The sequence below is a fragment of the Macrobrachium nipponense genome, chromosome 35, assembly GCF_015104395.2.
Source record: "Macrobrachium nipponense isolate FS-2020 chromosome 35, ASM1510439v2, whole genome shotgun sequence".
In the NCBI taxonomy this organism is placed as follows: domain Eukaryota; kingdom Metazoa; phylum Arthropoda; class Malacostraca; order Decapoda; family Palaemonidae; genus Macrobrachium; species Macrobrachium nipponense.
Window position 1 is genome coordinate 36,518,296 of NC_061096.1, and position 20,000 is coordinate 36,538,295.

General features: G+C 37.3%; 1 pseudogene; it reads right to left on the bottom strand.

The window, feature by feature from the left end:
- Positions 1 to 20,000, bottom strand: part of LOC135208629 (uncharacterized) — a 794,601-nt pseudogene that overhangs the window by 132,121 nt on the left and 642,480 nt on the right.

Below are 20,000 nucleotides of genomic sequence, written 5' to 3' on the forward strand. Positions count from 1 at the left end.
AATAAAAATAAATTGTGAATAAAAATGGATTGGGGGTAAAAGTGGATCGGTGTAAAAATAGATCGGGGTAAAAATGGATTGGGGTAAAATGGATCGTGGTGAAAATGGATCGGAGGTTAAAATGGATTGAGGGTGAAAATGGATGGAGGGTAATAATGGATCAAGGGTAATAATAGGTCATGAGTATAAATGGATCAGGGGTAAAAATGGATCAGGGGTAAAAATTGATCGAGGGTAAAAATGGATTGGTGGTAAAAATGGATCGGTGGTAAAAATAGATCGTGGTAAAAATGGATCAAGGTAAAAATGGATCAAGGTAAAAATGGATCAGGGTTAAAAATATATTGGGTTAAAAATGGATCAGGGGTAAGAATGGATCGTGGTAAAAATAGATTGGGGTGAAAATGGATCAGTGATAAAATTGGATCGGGGGTAATAATAGATCGTGGGCAAAAGTGGATTAGGGTTAAAGAATGGATTGTGAGTAAAAATAGATCCGGGTAAATTTTTTAAATGGATCTGGGGTAAAAATGGATCTGAGGTAAAAATGGATCGGGGGCAAAAATGGATCAGGGGTAAAAAATGGATCGGGGGCGGGAAAAATGGATCGGGGGTAAAAAAAAATGGATCGGGGGGCAAAATGGATCGGGGGTAAAAATGGATCGGGGCAAAAATGGATCGGTGGAAAAAATTGGAGGTAAAAATGGATCAGGGTAAAATCGGAGTTGGGTTAAAATGGATCGGGAGTAAAAATGGATTGTGGTAAAAATGGATTGTGGTAAAAATATATCATGAGAAAAAATGGATCTGGGGTAAAAATGGATCTGGGGAAAAAATGGATCGTGGGTAAAAATGGATCGGAAGCTAAAACGGATTGGGGGCAATAATGGATAGGGGGTAAAAAGTGGATCAGGGGTAAAATGGATGGGAGGTAAAAATTCATCGAGAGTAAAAATTGAATGGGGTAAAAATGTATAGGGGAAAAAATAGATTGGGGTAAAAATGGATTGGGGGTAAAATGGATCGGGGGTAAAAATGGATCGGGGTATAAATGGAATGGGGTAAAATTGAATTAGGGTAAAAATGGATTGGAGGTAAAAATGGATTAGGGCTAAAAATGGATTGGATGGAAAAATGAAATGGGGTAAAAATGGATCAAAGGTAAAAATAGATCGGGGTAAAGAATGATCGGGGGTACCAATGAATTAGGATAAAAATGGATAGAAGTAAAAATGCACCGGGGAAAAAAATGGATTAAGGTTAAAAATGGATTGGGGTAAAAATGGATCGGGGTGAAAATGGATCGGGGGGTAAAAAATGGATCAGGGTAATTATGGAGCAAGGTAAAAATGGATAGGGGTAAAAATGGATCAGGAGGTACAATTGGATTGAGGTTGAAAATGGATCTTGGGTAAAAATGGGTCAGGGTAAAAATGGATCAGGAGTAAAAATGTAGGGGTCTAAAAATGGATAGAGGGTGAAAATGGATCAGGGTGAAAATGAATCGTGGTAAAACTCGATCGGTGAAAATGGATCAGGGTGTAAAAGGATCGGGGGTAAAAATGGATCATGGGTAAAAATGTATTGGGATAAATAAGGATCGGGGTAAATATGGATCGGGGTATAAATGAATCAGGGGTAACAATAGATCGTGGGTAAGAATGGATCGGGGTAAAAATGGATTGGGAGGGAAAATGGATCTGGGTAAAAATGGATCACAAGTGAAAATGGATCGGGGGTAAAAATAGATTGCAGTAAGAATGGATCAGGGTAAAAATGGATCAGGGAAAAATTGGATCGGGAAAAAGTAAGGATTGGGGTAGAAATGGATCGGGGTTGAAAATGGATGTAGGTATAAATGGATTGAGGGTTAAAATGGATCAGGGTAAAAATTGATCAGGGTAATTATGGATCGGGGTGAATATGGATTGTTGGTAAAAAGGGATCGGGTGTAAAAATGGATCGGGGTAAAAATGGGCCGAGTGTAAAAATGGATTGGGTGTAAAAATGGATCGGGGTAAAAATGGATCGGGGTAAAAATGGATCGGGGTAAAAATGGATTGGGGTAAAATGGAGCTGGTTAAAAATGGAATGGAGGTAAAAATGGATCAGGGGTAAAAATGGACTGGGATGGGTCAGGGTAATCATGGAATGGGGTAAAAGTGAATCAGGGTAAAAATGAATCGGGGTAAAAATGGATCGGGAGGAAAAATGGATCCGGTGTAATAATGGATCTGGGGTAAAAATTTATAGGGGTAAACTTGGATCGGTGTAAAAATGGACCAGGGTCGAAAATGAATTGGGGTAAAAATGGATAGGGGTAAAAATGGTCAGAGGGGAAAGTGGATCAGGGGTAAAAATGTATTGGGGATAAAATTGAATCGTGGGTAAAAATGGATTGGGGATAAAAATGGATCAGGGTAAAAATGGATAGGTGCAAAAATGGATGGGTGGTAAAATTGGATAGGTGCAAAAATGGATGGGTGGTAAAAATGGATCAGAGTGATAATGGATCGGGGTGAAAATGGATTGGGGGCAAAAATGGATCATGGGGAAAATTGGATCGGGGGTAAAAATGTATCGTGAATAAAAATGAATTGGGGTAAAAATGGATTGGGGATAAAAATGGATCGGTGGAAAAAATTAATTGGGGGTAAAAATGGATTAGGGGTAAAAGTGGATCGTGATATAAATGGACCAGGGGTAAAAATCGCTCAGGGGTAAAAATGGGTTGAGGGTAAAAATGGATCGTAGTAAATATGGTTTGGGGTAAATATGAATTGGGGTTAGAATGTATTGGGGGTAAAAATGGATCGGGGGTAAAAATACATTGGGGTAAAAATGGATCAGGGTTGAAATGGGATCGGGGGTAAATATGGATCGGGGTGAAAATGGATCGGGGGTAAAATGAATCAGGGGTAAAAATTGGATATTGGGTAAAAATGGATCGGGGATAAAAATGGATCAGGGTAAAAATGAATTGAGGTAAAAATAAACTTTTAAAAATGGATTGGGGGCAAGAAGGAATTAAGGTAAAAATTGATCGGGATAAAAATGGATCAGGTGTAAAAATGGATTAGGGGTAAAAATGGATCAGTGTTAAAAATGGATACGGGTTGAAAATGTATCGGAGGGTAAAAATTGATGCCGGGGTAAATATGGATTAAGGTAAATATGGATCGGGGTAAAAATTGGATTGGGGTACAAAAGGATAAGGATAAATATTGATCAGGGAAAATATGGATCAGGGTAAAAATGGATCGGGGTTGAAAATGGATCTGGGTAAAAATAGATTGGGGTGAAAATGGATTGGGTAAAAAGGGATCAGGGGTAAAAATGGATTGGGGGTTAAAATGAATCGGGGCTAATAATGGATTAGTGGTAATGGATGGGGAGTAAAAGTGGATTGGGGGTATAATTGGATTGGGGTAAAAAATGGAACGGGGGTAAAAATGGATAGGGTGTAAAAACGAATCGGGCTAAAAATGGATCGGGGATAAAAACTGATCGGGGTGAATTTGGATAAGAGGTAAAAATGGATTGGTGTAAAAATGGATCAGGGTAAAAATGATCAAGGGTAAAAATGGATCGGGGGTAAATATGGATCAGGGTAAAAATAGATTAGGGTAAAAATGGACCGGGATTGAAAGTGGATTTTGGTAAAAATGGACAGGGGTATAAATGGATTGGGGTAAAAAAGGACGGGGGTATAAATGGATCGGGGGTAAAAATGGATCGTGGTAAAAATAGATCAGGGGTTGAAAATAAAGGGATTTGTTGGGTTATAAATGAAATTGGGGTGGGTCAATAATGGCGTCTGGGGGTAAAAATGGATTGGTAGTCAAAATTGGATCGAGGTAAAAATTGATTGGGGGTAAAATGGATTGTGCTAAAAATTGATTTGGGGTAAAATGCATCGGGGTTAGAAATGGCTAAGGGGTAAAAATGGATCGGGGGCAGAAATGGATGGGGGTAAAAATGGATTGGGGTAAAAATGGATCGGGATAAAATATAGATCGGGGTAAATATGGACAAGTGTAAAAATCTATCGAGGTTGAAATTGGATTAGGGTAAAAATGGATCGGGGGTAAAAATGGAATTGGATAGAATTTAATTGGTGTAAAAATGGATAGGGGGTAAAAATGGATTGTATGTAAAAATGGATCATGATAAAAATGGATGGTGGTAAAAATGGAGGGTGGTAAAAATGGGTCGCTGGTAAAATGGATAGGGGGAAAAATGAATCGTAGGTAAAAATGGATAGTGGTAAGAATGGATCGGGGTAATAAATGGATCAGAGGTGAAATGGATCGGGGGAAAAAATGGATCGGAGGTGAAAATGGATTGGGGACAAAAATGGATCGGAGGTGAAAATGGATTGGGGACAAAAAATGCATCGGGGGTAAAAATGGATCGCAGATAAAAATGGATCAGGTGTAAATATGGATCAGGGTAAATATGGATCGGGGTAAACATGGATCGGGATAAAAATAGATTGTGGTAAATATGGATTGGGGTAAAAATGGATCAGGGTGAAAATGGATTAAGGTGGAAATGTATAGGGAGTAAAAATTGATAGGGAGTAAAAATGGATTGTGGGTAAAAATAGATCGTGGGTAAAATGGATTGGTGGTTAAAATGCATTGGATAAAAATTGATAGGGGGAAAATGGATCGGAGTGAAAATGGATCGGGGGTAAAAATGGATTGGGGGGTAAAATACATTGGGGTAGAAATACATCGTGGTTAAAATAGATGGGAGTAAATATGGATTGGGGTTGAAAATGGATCGGTGGAAAAAATGGATCGGGGTAAATACGGATCGGGGGTAAAAATGGATCTGTGATAAAAATGGATATTGGGTAAAAATGGATCTGTGATAAAAATGGATATTGGGTAAAAATGGATCTGTGATAAAAATGGATATTGGGTAAAAATGGATCGGGGGTAAAAATGGATCAGGGTAAAAATGAATTGAGGTAAAAATGGAATCGAGATAAGAATGAATTGGTGTAAAAATCAATTGGGGTAAAAATGGCTTAGGTGTAAAAATGAATTAGGGGTAAAAATGGATCAGGGTTAAAATTGGATTGAGGGTAAAAATTGATGGAGGTAAATATGGATCAGGGTAAAGATTGGATTGGGGTAAAAATGGATCAGGGTAAATATGGATCAGGGTCAATATGGATCAGGATAAAAATGGATTGAGGTTGAAAATGGATCTGGGTATAAATGGATCAGGGGTAAAAACGGATTGGGGTGAAAAGGGATCAGGTAAATAGGGATTGGGGGTAAAAATGGATCGCAGTAAAAGTGGATTGGGGGTATAATTGGATCGGGGAAAAAATGGAAAAAAAAAATGGAACTGGGGTAAAAATGGATAAGGTGTAAAAATGGATCAGGGGTAAAAACTGATCGGGTTAAACTTGCATCAGAGATAAAAAAGGATCGAGGGTAAAAATGGATTGATGTAAAAATGAATCGGGGTAAAAATGATCAGGGGTAAAAGTGGATCTGGGGTAAATATGGATCGGGGTAAAAATTGATTGGGGTAAAAATGGATCAGGGTAAAAATAGATTAGGATAAAAATGGATTGGGATTGAAAATGGATTTTGGTAAAAATCGACCGGGGGATAAATGGATCAAGGGTAAAAATCAATCGTGGTAAAAATTAATTGGGGTAAAAAATGAATTTGGGCAAAAATGGACTGGGGTAATAATGGATCGTGGGTAAAAATGGATCAGGAGGTAAAAATGGATCGGGGGTAAAATGGATCGGGGTAAAAATTGATTGGGAGGTAAAATGGATTGAGGGCAGAAGTGGATAAGGGGTGTAAATGGATTGGGGTAAAAATGGATCAGAATAAAATATGGATCGGGTTAAAATGAAGAAGTGTAAAAATGAAGTGTAAAAATGTATTGGGGTTGAAAATGGATCAGGGTATAAATGGATTGGGCGTAAAAATGGATAGGGGTAAAAATGGGTTGGGGGTAAAAATGGATCGGGGTAAAAATGAATTGGTTTAAAAATGGATTGGAGGCAAAAATGGATCGTGGGTAAACATGGGTCAGGGTAAAAATGGATCGGGATGGATCGGGGTAAAAATGGAATTGGATAAAAATGAATTGGTATAAAAATGGATGGGGGTTAAAATGGATAGGGGTAAAAATGGATTAGGGGTAAAAATGGATTAGGGGTAAAAATGGATCAGGGTAAAAATGAATTGGGGTAAAAATGGATCGGAGGCAAAAATGGATCATGGGTAAAAATGGATGGGGGTTAAAAATAGATCAGGATGGCTCGGGGTAAAAGTGGAATTGGATAAAAATGAATAGGTGTAAAAATGGATAGGGGTTAAAAATGGATGGTGGTAAAAATGGATCGAGGGTAAAATGGATCGGGGGAAACATAGACCGTAGGTAAAAATGGATTGTGGTAAAAATGTATTGTGGGTTAAATAGATTGGGGGAAAAATGGATCGGAGGTGAAAATGGATCGACGGCAAAAATGGATTGTGGGCAAAAATGAATCGGGGGCAAAAATGGATAGTGGTTAAAAATGGATGGGGGTAAAAATGGATCGGGGGTAAAAATGGATCGGGGGTAAAAATGGATCAGGGTAAATATGGATCAGGGTAAATATGGGTCAGGGTAAATATGGGTCAGGGTAAATATGGATCAGGGTAAATATGGATCAGGGTAAATATGGATCTGGGTAAAAATGTATTGGGGTTGAAAATGGATCTGGGTAAAAATGGATTGAGGTAGAAATGGATGGGGGGTAAAAATGGATCGCAGTGAAAATGGATTGGGATGAAAATGGATAGGGGGTAAAAATGGATTGTGGGTAAAAAATAGATTGTGGGTAAAAATGGATTAGTGGTTAAAATGTATCGGGGATAAAAATGGATGGGGGGTAAAAATGGATAAGGGGTAAAAATGGATCAGGGATAAAAATGGATCCGGGATAAAAATGGATCAGGGATAATAATGTATTTGGGGAAAAAATTGATCGGGGTAAAAATGTATTGGGGGTAAAAAGGGATCGTGGTAAAAATGTATCGTGGTAAAAGTGTGTCGTGGTGAAAATGGATCGGAGAAACAATGGATGGGGGTAAAAATGGATTGGGGTAAAAATGGATTGGGGGTGAAAATTGATCTGGGGTAATAGGGGATGGGAGTAAAAATGGATCAGGGAAAAAATTGATTGGGGTGAAAATGGATCGGGGGTATAAAGGGATCTGGGTAAAAATGGATTGGGGTGAAAATGGATCGGGGGTAAAAATGGATCGGGTTAAAATGGATCAGGGGTAAAAATGTATCGAGGTACAAATGGACTGGGGGTAAAAATGGATTGAGGGTAAAATGGATCGGCGGAAAAAATGGATCGGAGGTGAAAATGGATCGGGGTTAAAAATGGATCGGGGGTAAATATGGATCTGGGTAAAAATGAATCGGGGTAAAAATGGATCTGGGTAAAAATGGATCTGGGTAAAAATGGATGGGGGTAAAAATGGATGGGGGGTAAAAATGGATGACAGTAAAAATAGATAGGAGTAAAAATGGATTAGGGTAAAAATGGATCGGGGGTAAAATGGATTGGAGTAAAAATGGATCGTGGTAAAAATGGATCGGAGTAAAAGTGGATGGGTGGTAAAAATGGATTGGGGTAAAAATTGGATCGGGGTAAAAATGGATTGGGGGAAAAAATTGATCTGGGTAAAAATGGATCTTGGGTAATAACGAATCAAGGGTAAAAATGGATCGGTGGTAAAAATGGTTGGGGGGTAAAAATGGATTAGTAGGTAAGAATGGAATCGGAGGTAAAATGGATCGGGGTAAAAATTGATCTGGGTATAAATGGATCGAGGTAAAAATGGATAGGGGGGAAAATGGAAAATGGATAAGAGTAAAAATGGATCGGGGTAAAATAGATCAGGGTAAAAATGGATAGGGGTAAAAATGAATTGGGTTAAAAATGGATCAGGGTAAAAATGGATTCTTAGGGTAAAAATGGTTCAGTGTTAAAAATGGATTGGGGGCAAAAATGGATTGGGGGTAAAAAAATGGATCAGGGTAAAAATGGATCGGCCTAAAAATCCATTGGGTTAAAAATGGATCAAAGTAAAAATGGATCTGGGTTGAAAATGTATCTGGGTTGAAGATGGATCTGGATAAAAATGTAATGGAGGTAAATATGGATCGGGGGTAAAAATGGATTGGGGGTAAAAATGGATAGAGGTAAAAATGGATCTTGGGTAAATTTACTGGGGGTAAAAATGGATCAGGGTAAAAATGGATCAGGGTAAAAATGGATCGGGGTAAAAATGGATTGGGGCAAAAATGGATCGGGGGTAGAAATGGATTGAGGTAAAAACTGATCTGGGTAAAAATGGATCTTGGGTAAAGATGGATCTTGGGTGAAAAATAGATCAGGATAAAAATGGATCTGGGTAAAAGTGGATCGGGGTAAATATGGATCAGGGGTAAATGTGGATCGGGGTAAATATGGATCGGGGAAAAAAGGATCGGGGGTAAAACTGGATCTGGGGCAGAAATGGATCGGGGGTAAAAATGGATAAACGGAAAAATGCATTACGTAAAAATGGATCTGGGTATAAAATAATGGATCTAGGTAAAAATGGATCAGTAGATAAAAATAGATTGGGGGTAAAAATGGATCGTGGAAAAATATCGATCCGGGGTAAAACTGGATCGGGGGTAAAAATGGATCATGGTAATAATGGATCGTGGTAATAATGAATTGAGGTAAATATGGATTGGGGTAAAATGGATCAGGGGTAAAAATGGATCGGGGGCAGAAATGGATTGGGGTAAAAATGGATTGATGGGTTAAAATGGAACGGAGGGAACATTGGATCGGGAGTAAATATTAATTGGGGTAAAACTGGATCAGGGTAAAAATGGATCAGGGGTAAAAATGGATGAGGATAAAAATGTATTCTGGTAAAAATGGATCAGCGGTAAAATTGTATCGGGAGTAAAAATGGATCAGGGGTAAAGTTGGATTGGGGATAAAAATGGATTGGGGTAAAATTGGGTCTTGGATAAAATTGGATCTTGGGTAAAATTGGATTGGGGGTAAAAATGGATTGGGGTAAAAATGGGATAGGGGAGGTGGAATAAAAAATGGATAGGGGGTAAAAACAGATGGGGGGTGGGGTGGGGGGAACATGGATAAGGCATGAATAGGTATCAGGGGTAAAAATGGACTGGGCAGTAAAATGGATTGGGGTAAAAATGAATGAGGAGGAAATAGGGATTAGGGTTAAAAATGGCTCTGGGGTAAAAATGAATTCGGGATAAAATATGATTGGGGGTAAAAATGGATTGGGGGTAAAAAGTGGACTTGGCGGTAAAGTGATCAGGAGTAAATAGGTATCGGGGGCGGGGGGGGGGGGGGGGGGTTTAAAAAAAATTAATTGGGGTAGAAATGGATAATGAGTAAAAATAGGGATCGGAGGGGTAAAAATGGATCGGGGTAAAATTAGACGTGGGTAAAAAATGGCTTGGGGTAAAATGTGGATCAGGGGTAAAAATCAGGGGAAAATTGGAGGGGGTAAAATTGGAAGGGGGGTAAAAATGAAACGGGGTAATAATGGATCGGGGGCTAAAAGTGGATTGGGGGATAAAATGGATTCGGGGGTAAAAAATGGGGAGGGGGTGAGGGGTAAAATGGATCAGGGAGTAAAATTAGATCGTGGGTAAAAATGGACTTGGGGTAAAATGTGGATCAGGGGTAAAAATAGATGGGGGTAAAATTGGAGGGGGGTAAAAATGAATCAGGGTAATAATGGATCGGGGCTAAAAGTGGATTGGGGGATAAAAATGGATCGGGGGTAAAAAGGATGGGGGTGAGGTAAAAATGGATCAGGAGTAAATAGGATCGGTGTTAAAAATGGATATGGGTAAAAATGGATATGGGTAAAAATGGACGGGGTAAAAATGGATCGTGGGAAAAATGGATCCATTTTTACCACGATCATTTTGCTTTTGAGGTGCTTGTTTTGATTTTTGGGTGAAGAATGGCATATGTGAGATTGTTAACATTATCCATGTGAGGTGTGCCATAAAGTGCACACAAATTTCCATTGACCAACTTGTGCAGAATGATTAACGTCCAACTGTTTTTTTTCTGAATTTGAAAATATATCTTTAACTAATTTTTCATGACTAGTTCGGTTTGTTTTATCTTCCCTTTGTTCATAAAAGTATCTGCAACGTCACACCCTGTGTATGACTGTAGGCCTGGTAAAAATTCCGTTATGTCACTTTCGGCCAACTTACTACTGCAAAGCCCAACATCCAGCCAAACAGCAGGTCTCGGCGCTATCTAATGAATACGATAAGCAGTTATTATCATGACATCTGTGTCATTTGTTCGAATGACTGTACATGCATTAAGAGACATGTCAACAATATAATACAGATGGAAGGCCATTCTGGTGTCTGCTTTCTCGTTTTTACAAGATAGCTCTTCTACTTTTTCTCTGATGACAGAGTGTTCCTTTTCTGAATAAGAGTAACAGATATCGCTAAATCCAAAAAATATATATATATATTGTGGCTTTGAAGGTACTTAGCATTGTGACTGCAACAAGGCCTCTTTGAATTTTGGTGACCTCAGTGCTCTTTGCCAGTCCTTTGGTCTCTTCTGATCTGACCCTGTTATTGATTACGCAATTTCAGTGTCATCCCGTTTGTTCCTTTCCTCTTCTTTCAATGATAGGGTTTTGTTTACGCCACAAAGCGAACTTCTGAAGCAAGGGAGCATAACTTTTGTAAGATTTCTTCAACTAACTTCCCATACATATTTGGTGGATCATGTAAAGTGTGAATGAAGAACATGGCATCAACGATGACAAAAAAACCACACAGAGATCAATATTTGCTTGAGACCTCAAATACAGAAACCTTCCAAATAAATCTCTAGTACTCTTTAGCTCGAAGGCAAAATTCTTAATCGTCCTTCTACGTATCGGGTTCTCAAACCTATCACTAACTCTGCAACACTCGTCAAGAAGTTCTGGGTGCCATTCATCTCCCTTTTTCCTAGCATCCAAGATCATTCTTTATGTCTTCACTGACCTTGATACCAGCAGTTAAGTAGTAACGATTATTGTCATTCCCTAGGTCAAAAGGTTTCATTGTCCTCTTAGTAGCTCGAGTCAATCTTTTTAGAGCTACATTATCCTAACTAACATGTGATGGCTCCAGTGACTTAGAAATATCTACATTAGTCCTTAAACTATACATTGTCAAGAGTTGTTCTAAGGTAGTATCAACTGATGTTCTTGAAAATGTTTTTCTGGTTCTTCACTGACTAAGTTGAGGGAGGTATTTAGTCATCTATCTTGCATAGTTTGGCCGATTAGTTACGAAAAATACAGGGCATCTCTGTCCAAGGATGCATGTGAACATATCTAAATCATTTGTTCTCATTGATCTGTTGAATCTAAGAAACATTTCTACCAAATATATATATAATTCATTCAAAACTTGGCCGCTGCTCCATGTTCACCATTCATCGTTGCTTTTCTGTATCCTTGGTAGCTCGTCATAAAGTTTTGATAAGAATCGGTACCCTTTAGATTTTAAATCAAATTAATTGTCGGATCTTTGATAAGTACCTGTAATGTTGTCATGAGCACATCAGGGATGTGTCCGGAAGTGGAGGATACTGAAGGCTGTAGCTAAGAAAGGATATAACTACTTGGAATATGGAAAGAATTATGTTAAATCGTTTTTTTCCTTTTTTTTCTTTTTTTCCATGTTTGCATAACAAACATTAGTATCATAGTTTATAAGCAAAAATAACGAAGATCTTATTGAGCTTCTAAATTTGATCATTTATGTCAAATTTAACTTTCAGCAACCTATTTCACTTTAATCCAAAAGCAAACCTTACCTATTATAGTGTTTTCTTGTAGAATTCCATTAAGTGACCATGGAGCAATGCTTCTGGAAGTATGTGTGGGCCTCCTGATGCATCTAAGAGATATCTAATTGAAGCAAAGAAAGCCATTTCTATGTAGAATGGGCCAAAGCAAATAAACATTGTTATATAGAGGATAATGTTAACAATCTCAGATATGCCATTTTTCAGCAGCAGTATCTAGCCAAAAATCAAGAAAAACCCCTCGAACAAATAAGAAAAAAAAGAGAAAAAAAGAACCCAAGCACCCTACCTCCCTGTTCTGATAAACAAAGCATTACGTTGCAACTATTGCATTTATTTGGTGCCATGCACACCTTGCAGATCCCTGTGTCTCACCACCAGAATGTCATGGCTGGGAATTGAAATGGCACAAATAGCAGGTGAACTGGTTTAGCTGTGAACAGGTTCCTCAAAATATAATTTCTGTGGTGGAAATGATTCCCTCCCAGCAAGATGAGGAACATTTGGATCTAGAACCAAATATAATGGCTTGTGAACCAGATGGGTCTCATGATGACTTGGAGTAGTTAAGGTTAATGAATATAATTTAGATCAGATTTTCGAAACTATCTTATCTCTATAATTTAGTGAAAATTATAAATAGTTTGTTGATGATTGGGATGCATAGTTTCAAAATAAAGCTATTTTGATTGAAAATCTATGCAAATGATGATCACAATTGTGATATTGCCCATATAAGTACATTATTTGACAAAGTATGTAAAGGAGTTCGAGAAAAAGAATTTATTCAAGCAAAGCTAATTTTGTATAATTTGTAGGTCCGTTTAGGATAAAATAGAGACAAATGAGTACACATATTGGCGCTGTTCCATGCTATTAACATGTTTAGCGCTATATGTTTTACTATAGTTTAGGTTTTTCTTGACTATCAACAGGACCTGTTGTTATCAAACAGAATAACAACATTTTGATTTTTAAGTAGTTTTAGCAAGTAGTATCAGTAAATCTTGCAATGAATTTTGGTTTCATTGATATGTTCCCTCTATAAGGAAAAAATATGGATAATATCTTCTTGAGTTGAGTTTAAATTTAATGGGAATAATGTCCTGAATAAATTTAGATCCTGTATGTGTTGATCAGGTGAAAACTGTACAAGTAATGGCCAGTTGATTATCCCGTCTGAAATACGTTTTCACCGAGTTACAACATCAGTGGGTTTAGACTCTAAGGTTACTGTACACTCGGTCTGGGGCCTATTGGGAGATGACGCCGCAACGCCCGTTTGTAAGACGTTCAGTTCCATAAACTAGATGAAATTTCCTATTAAAATCAACCATCAAACCTTTTGGTGCTGAAAAGTCAAATAAATCGGTGTGGGCTCTTGGACTAATGTGGATGATTAACGTTAGGGATGGAACTGGAGAGTAAAAGACTAGACTGAAACGAACACATTTCGAAAGAATGCTCTCTAAAGAGAGAACAAATCAGAAAACGCTGGATATTTAAATGAGTATTTCTGCAACGACAATGATCACTGACACCATTTACCTGAAGCAAATTTTCATAGTTTCCAAGACCAAACAAGCTTCTAGAATAAAATCCCTATTTTGTCAAAAACGAAAAAATAAAATATCAATAGACAACTTGAAACGTGAATGTTTACATATAAACTGCAACGCAAGCCATAAAAATGCAGACAAAAGTGCATGTCTCTAAAGTGCATATCTTCTCAATAGTATATGTCTCTAAAGTGTGTTTCTTCTCAATAGTGCATGTCTTTAAAGTGCATTTCTTCTTAAATAGCACATGTTTCTAAAGTGCATTTCTTCTCAATAGTGCATGTCTCTAAGTGCATTTCTTCTTAAATGGCGAATGTTTCTGAATTGCATTTCTTCTCAATCTTTGAGCATCGACACCGATAAAACTCCCAGGGAAAACCTTTCCAATATCTTCACGAACTCGGTATTTTTACAACAGCTTGTCATTCATGGGAACTTGAACAATATAGGATTACCTTCAGCTATTAAAACAACTGCGCCCTCCGGCAATGTGATACCGAAGGTATAGAGGACCGAATAGGAATTTTCATGCCAAGCCAGGTTTCAAGCGGAGCTTGAAATTTAAATGGGTCTACCCGTCGTGTTTGAAAAACAGCAGCACGGCTGAGAGAGAGAGAGAGAGATGAGAGAGAGAGAGAGAGAGACGAGAGCGAGAGAGAGAGAGAGAGAGAGTAGAGAGAGAGGGGGGGGGGTTAGTTTGTTGGGATATAATAACTGTTCAAGTTCAAAACTATCAAAGAGGATTTAATCACATGGAAATCATGTTAATAATTGCATAAAGCTCTGCGCATATCTTATTTTCTTCTACTTCAAATAATAAAATCACGAACGGGATTTCACACGAAATAATTGAATTCGTGTAATATGGTATAATATAAATCACATATCTGCCTGGGCACAATTACCATGAAAATACGGATATCCTGAAGGGCACACGTATTGAAACTTGATACCATTTCATTTCCAGGCAATAAAAGATGATGGTTTTAAGCATTCACATAAATTTAAAGCTTTCATGTACATACGTTATTGAAAAGTTCATGTACATATATTAGGGCTTGTGCCTTGTATGATAAGGCGCCCTATGAGGTAATGTTAGACTAGCGATAATCTATACGCTAAGTCGGTTGGTATTGCACTTCCATCTTCAATGGAGTGTCTGGGGTTTGTAGATCACTTACGAAGTCGTATCATCTTTACGACGATGTGTTAAACTCATGGTTCGGTGAGGTTCTTGTAGAAAACACAAGGTATAAAATAGTATATTCTTCTGAAGTTTTACATGATGAAGATCAGGTATGATCGTACAAGTCTTCTATGACGATAGCTTGATCGCTTCTGCCAATGATGATGGCTAATCCTATTCCTCTACATGATAAAGCTTAGGTAAAGAGGTACAGGTCTTCTAATGACGATAGCTAACTCTCTTCTGCCTGTCTACCATCTCTGTTACAAGTTATGAAGGAACAGACAGTAGTTCGAACATATGAACATACTATCAGATGACATAGTTTCATACGAACACACAATCGAATGAGACACGCTACAGATCACGTAGGCCGTTTGAATAATAGGTCGGGGTAGTTGTCCTCAAGCAGGGAGCTTGGACTAATGTTTATAAACAATTGAATGACTACATTGACGGCATGTTATCTTAGCCTACATACTTATTGTATACGTCATCTTTAGCGTCTCTAGTCTGATCACATTCCTGCAAGCAATCTGGTTGAACCTCTTTAGTTTTAGACTTTTATATATATGGACTAACATTCCATATTTTTATTATGTAAACACTTACACATATGTGTTCATAAATAGAATTAAGGGGTATAGAAACCCTTTAGTCATGTTTATGATAAAATTAATAGCATCATTTTTTTTTCAGGACAAAAACTGACTGTTTACTACACTGATTTCAAGGTACAAAAGAAGACTCATTTTATTCGATGCAAATTGTCTCACTAAGATGAACAGGTGGACACCGTCGCACACGCGAGACATATTCTACATCGGTATTGCAAAAATGCAACGACTGAGAGAAAGATCCAAACGAAGTAAATAACAAGGTAAAGCTTACGTGTTGCCATGGTTACACACGAGAGAGAGAGAGAGAGAGAGAGAGAGAGAGAGAGAGAGAGAGAGAGAGAGAGAGAGAGAGAGAGTTTCAATGTTGCATCTCCACCCTCTCGCTATCGCCGTCTGCGATGCGATGCGGGTATAAAAGAAAATAAGACTACTCCTTCGTAGAACTGCAACTTCTAATGAGTATTAGCATCAGTATATATATATATATATAGAGAGAGAGAGAGAGAGAGAGACGACCTTGCTCTATGTAAGGTGTCTCACAAAGCCTCACAACCAGCAGCTGGGGAACACCAAGATAGTGAACTCACAGCGACATGTCATAAGAACGGAGGGGAATGTAGTAAAAGTTATAAAACTAATCCTTTGATACAAACCCAAGTAGACACTTACATCACGAAACTCCAAGGGAATAGAGACCTAGGGAAATCACGAAAAATAAAATATTCACATATTGTAAGATTAACTCACCTCCTTGAGGAAAGAACTGAGAGAAGATGTCTTTGAAACCCTCCTCGTCCACCATTCCCGTCGGACATTCCTGCAAAACGAAATGAGAACATTTCATATACTAATTTCAAAGAAGGTAAATTGTTCATGATATTGATTTCATGCACATATGTACTTCGATTATATTGGGTATAAATTTCTACATTTGTCATTTCTTCACGTTGGATAAAATGGAAATAATCCCCAAAACAGCAGTGATTTGAGAGAGAGAGAGAGAGAGAGAGAGAGAGAGAGAATTAATTAAATAATTCGTAAAAAGCCAGCATCCGAATTATGTAAGTGTAACGCACTGTCTAGCTGCTTAGTAATTGACGCATGTATATGTGACATTTCAGAGAAATCGTCGTGAAATATGAAGGAGGCTGGTAAGAAGCTGTAAAACTGACTTAGATGGTCAGGTTCTTTTGTTTCACTACTCGGGCTATTATAACAAAATTTGAATTATGCAAAATTTATTTTTTTTTGTTCGTCACGTTGCCTAGATTGGTTGTCATCTTTCATAAAAGAAGTTCATAAAATCTTTTGCTTTTTGTTTAATGTGAACAATAAATATAACATCCCATATATCTAATAACCATTCAAAACAGAAATAGGAGGCCAAAATACATCCGAGTAAAACAAAGTAAATGTATTCGACAACCAAGAACCACATTTTTCTATCTACCATTTTGTTTCCTCTAATTCTTCAGTAGAACCTAAAAGTTCCCAGACCCAAACGAAAATGTTGCTTCCCCTCCCTGAGAGCAACAGCTTGCAAGCGCTGGGCAACAGGTGCCACTGCTGTGCAAGGATGCCGCAACTGTGCCTGTTGCTTCAGTAATGAGACAACATGTACTTGTAAAATGTTATTGTCAGTCACACAACCTGAGCACCTGCTACTCAGTTTACTGGCTTCTGGGGCTCAATATAACCTATTGCAGCTTGCTTCTGATTGACGTGGTTTGTTGCACATTTCCGTAACGTTTAGAGATTCACAAAGCAAGGAAATTAACCTTATGATCAATGATCCATTCTTAGTAAAGGCCTCAGACCGTCTTGAGTATATAGTTTTATATCAAGTTTTGGGCATCATAGCTAAGAATACATGAATTCTATTCGGCAAGGAGGAAATTGAAAATACATATCCTCTTATCAAAATCTTTTCAAGTTAACAAAATAGAATGCACCGCACAGGTGTCTAAACAAAGTCAACATTTGAACATCCGAGTAATATACACATATTATCTTTTCAACTTCACTTTTCATTTGTAAAATTTTCTACTCGGTGATGAGGATACCAACATCACTTTAAATAAGATTTATACTCATTTGTATTATAAATAAATTAGTAAAGGAAAGACTCTTTTATATCAAGTATTTTGAACAAGTTGATGGCACTTCAGTGGCAGAAATTCTGAACGAATCTCAGAAAAATTCTAACTTGAGGACCTAAGTTTCTTTCGCAGGAAGAAATCCTTTTCGCTACCCCCAGACAGCCATAAAGCTTATTTAAGTCTTCATTACTACATCATCTCTGATATAGATATCAAAGATTCCTTCTCCATTTTAGCCCTTTTTATAGTGCTCCCGATCAACGAAGTAAAGCTGATTTGGCTGACCACCAGTGAAGGTAAAATGATTGCTCGCCGGTTTCTCCATTGAAAAAGTTAATCAACATTTGGCTGGGCCATTATTTCCTTGGGCGACCGTCATTGAATGTCAGACGAAGTTGAAACACGGCTGCTCTCGTGGACTGTCATGGGGTTTGTGAATACAAACCTCAACCCCAACATCATCAAAGAATATTAATGAACTTGCATCAGACGTTGGGAGTCTGGAGAGAGGGACAGTACTCCTCATTGAGTTTTTATAAGTTAAAAGAGTAAGAGATTTGATTTAAAATAAAGGGATTCTTAACAAACAAACAAATAAGGGTGCCCTTCATTATCTGGGTGAGGACATTTTCTAGTGATAAAAGGAACAAATGAAGGACCTGGAATCGCAAGGTTATTTTTAATTTTTTTTAAGTGAGTCAAACCTATTTACTTACCAGGATTTCTTCTCCCTTAAATTAACACATATATGAAGTTTTAAATTTTTTTATGGGTAAAGGGCACACGCCGCCTAAAAGAGTCCGGTGCAATACAGATAAAGATGTAGATTTGGTACTAATAAGCGATATACAAGATTTATTACAAACAACAACAGTTATAACTTTTATGCCAAGTACTCGAATATTTGAAAAAACCTTTTCACAAAAGAAAGCCTTGGGAGAAAAAAAAAGCTCGAATGCCTTTGCCAATATTTTTAAAAACGTAATTCACTTACAGTACCTTGACACGATTCTTTTAGAAACTATATCCTAAAAAAAAAATAATAAAACTTTCTTAAAGAATCGCAAACAAAGACACGATTTACCCAAAGAAATTCGCTTATAAACTATTTTTTAAGTCTCCTTAAATAAGATTTCCTAAAAAGGATCAAATAAAAATTCATTAGACGGATACTTTTATGAAACGCAATCTTAAAGTAACAAAATTTTACCATAAATCCCAAGTCTCTAAAAGAAGGTTTGGAATGAAATTAAAATGTTTCAATTAAATTATTTCTTTAAAATATTTCCTTGCAGACTCTGGCTCTACAACCTCCAAAAATGGGATTCGAAAAACAGGAGCATAAAGAACAAAACGTTTCTATGGTAAAATGAATAATCCACAAAAGCCCAATGCTCTTTACAAATTTGTAACAATTAGGGGATGAAAAAGGTAACTGTTCCCCAGAATGGATATCGGACCCCGCCGGTTTTCAAACGTACCAAATTAATTTTTGCAATCTGATTATTTCTTTCTTGGATTTTTTTTCCATCTCACACACACACGCGCGCACTGCAAAGCACAATAAATTTGGATGGCTTGAAAGTATTTCAAAATTTGTTCGTAATATCTAAGGATATTAATAAAGTTCTAATTTTCAGTTACCTGTGTAAATTACAACTTCACAAGACGCTTTATTAAAATCAAGGACCAACAAAAACCTCGTGACCCTCCCTGCGCAGTTAGAGAGAGAGAGAGAGAGAGAGAGAGAGAGAGATTCATGAAATCTGCAACTAGTATAGGGTCTTAAAAAATTACCAATGAGTTTCTAAAGCCAAAAGAGTAATGAAGTGATGGTCACACAAAAATATTCAATATAAACAAAATTTCGAAACAATGCGCATTACCGAATACCCTTGGTAAGGATTGAAGAGATATATTATTTATTACACTATTAATCAGTCGCAACCACGAACAAGTTAAAAAAAAAAAGAATTAACAATCTTACACATAAAGGCATTCTCAATAGTTTTTTTTTTTAAAGAATGGAGAAAAATCTTCATCTTCAAGATCAAGTCATAAATCCTTATACCCTTACTAAACCAGGCATGCATAAAAAAGGAAGCAAAAAAAAAAAAAAAAAAAAAAAAAAAAAAAAAAAAAAAAAAGAAAAAGAAAAAAAACACTTTATATCCTCTAAGTCTCTTTTTTTTGGTCTTGTTTCATGAGAGAAAAGGAGTGTAAGGACAGAAAAAAGCCATTTGCTCTTTCTCTCCAAAGCTGGCTTCCGGGTTTCATTATGACTCACCGGCTCTTGGATTTTTTTTCCCCTCCAGGCAAGAGCGTTAACCATGAATTTAACCCATCTTCTTTTACCACGAATCTTATAGCCATTCATTAGCACCTGGGATGGGCTGGATCACAAGTAAAAATAACACAGAATTTACTCGTGATCTGTATTAAAAAAAAAAAGAAAATATTGGAATTCCTAAGTATCTCACGTGACGATATCGTTTACTTCGGGAATTTGCGTTCAAGTACTTCATACATTTTTTTGCATTAACGGAAATTCAGTATAAATTGTTTTGTGCGCTCAGCAGAATTATACTACATACATATGTATGTATCTATATATAT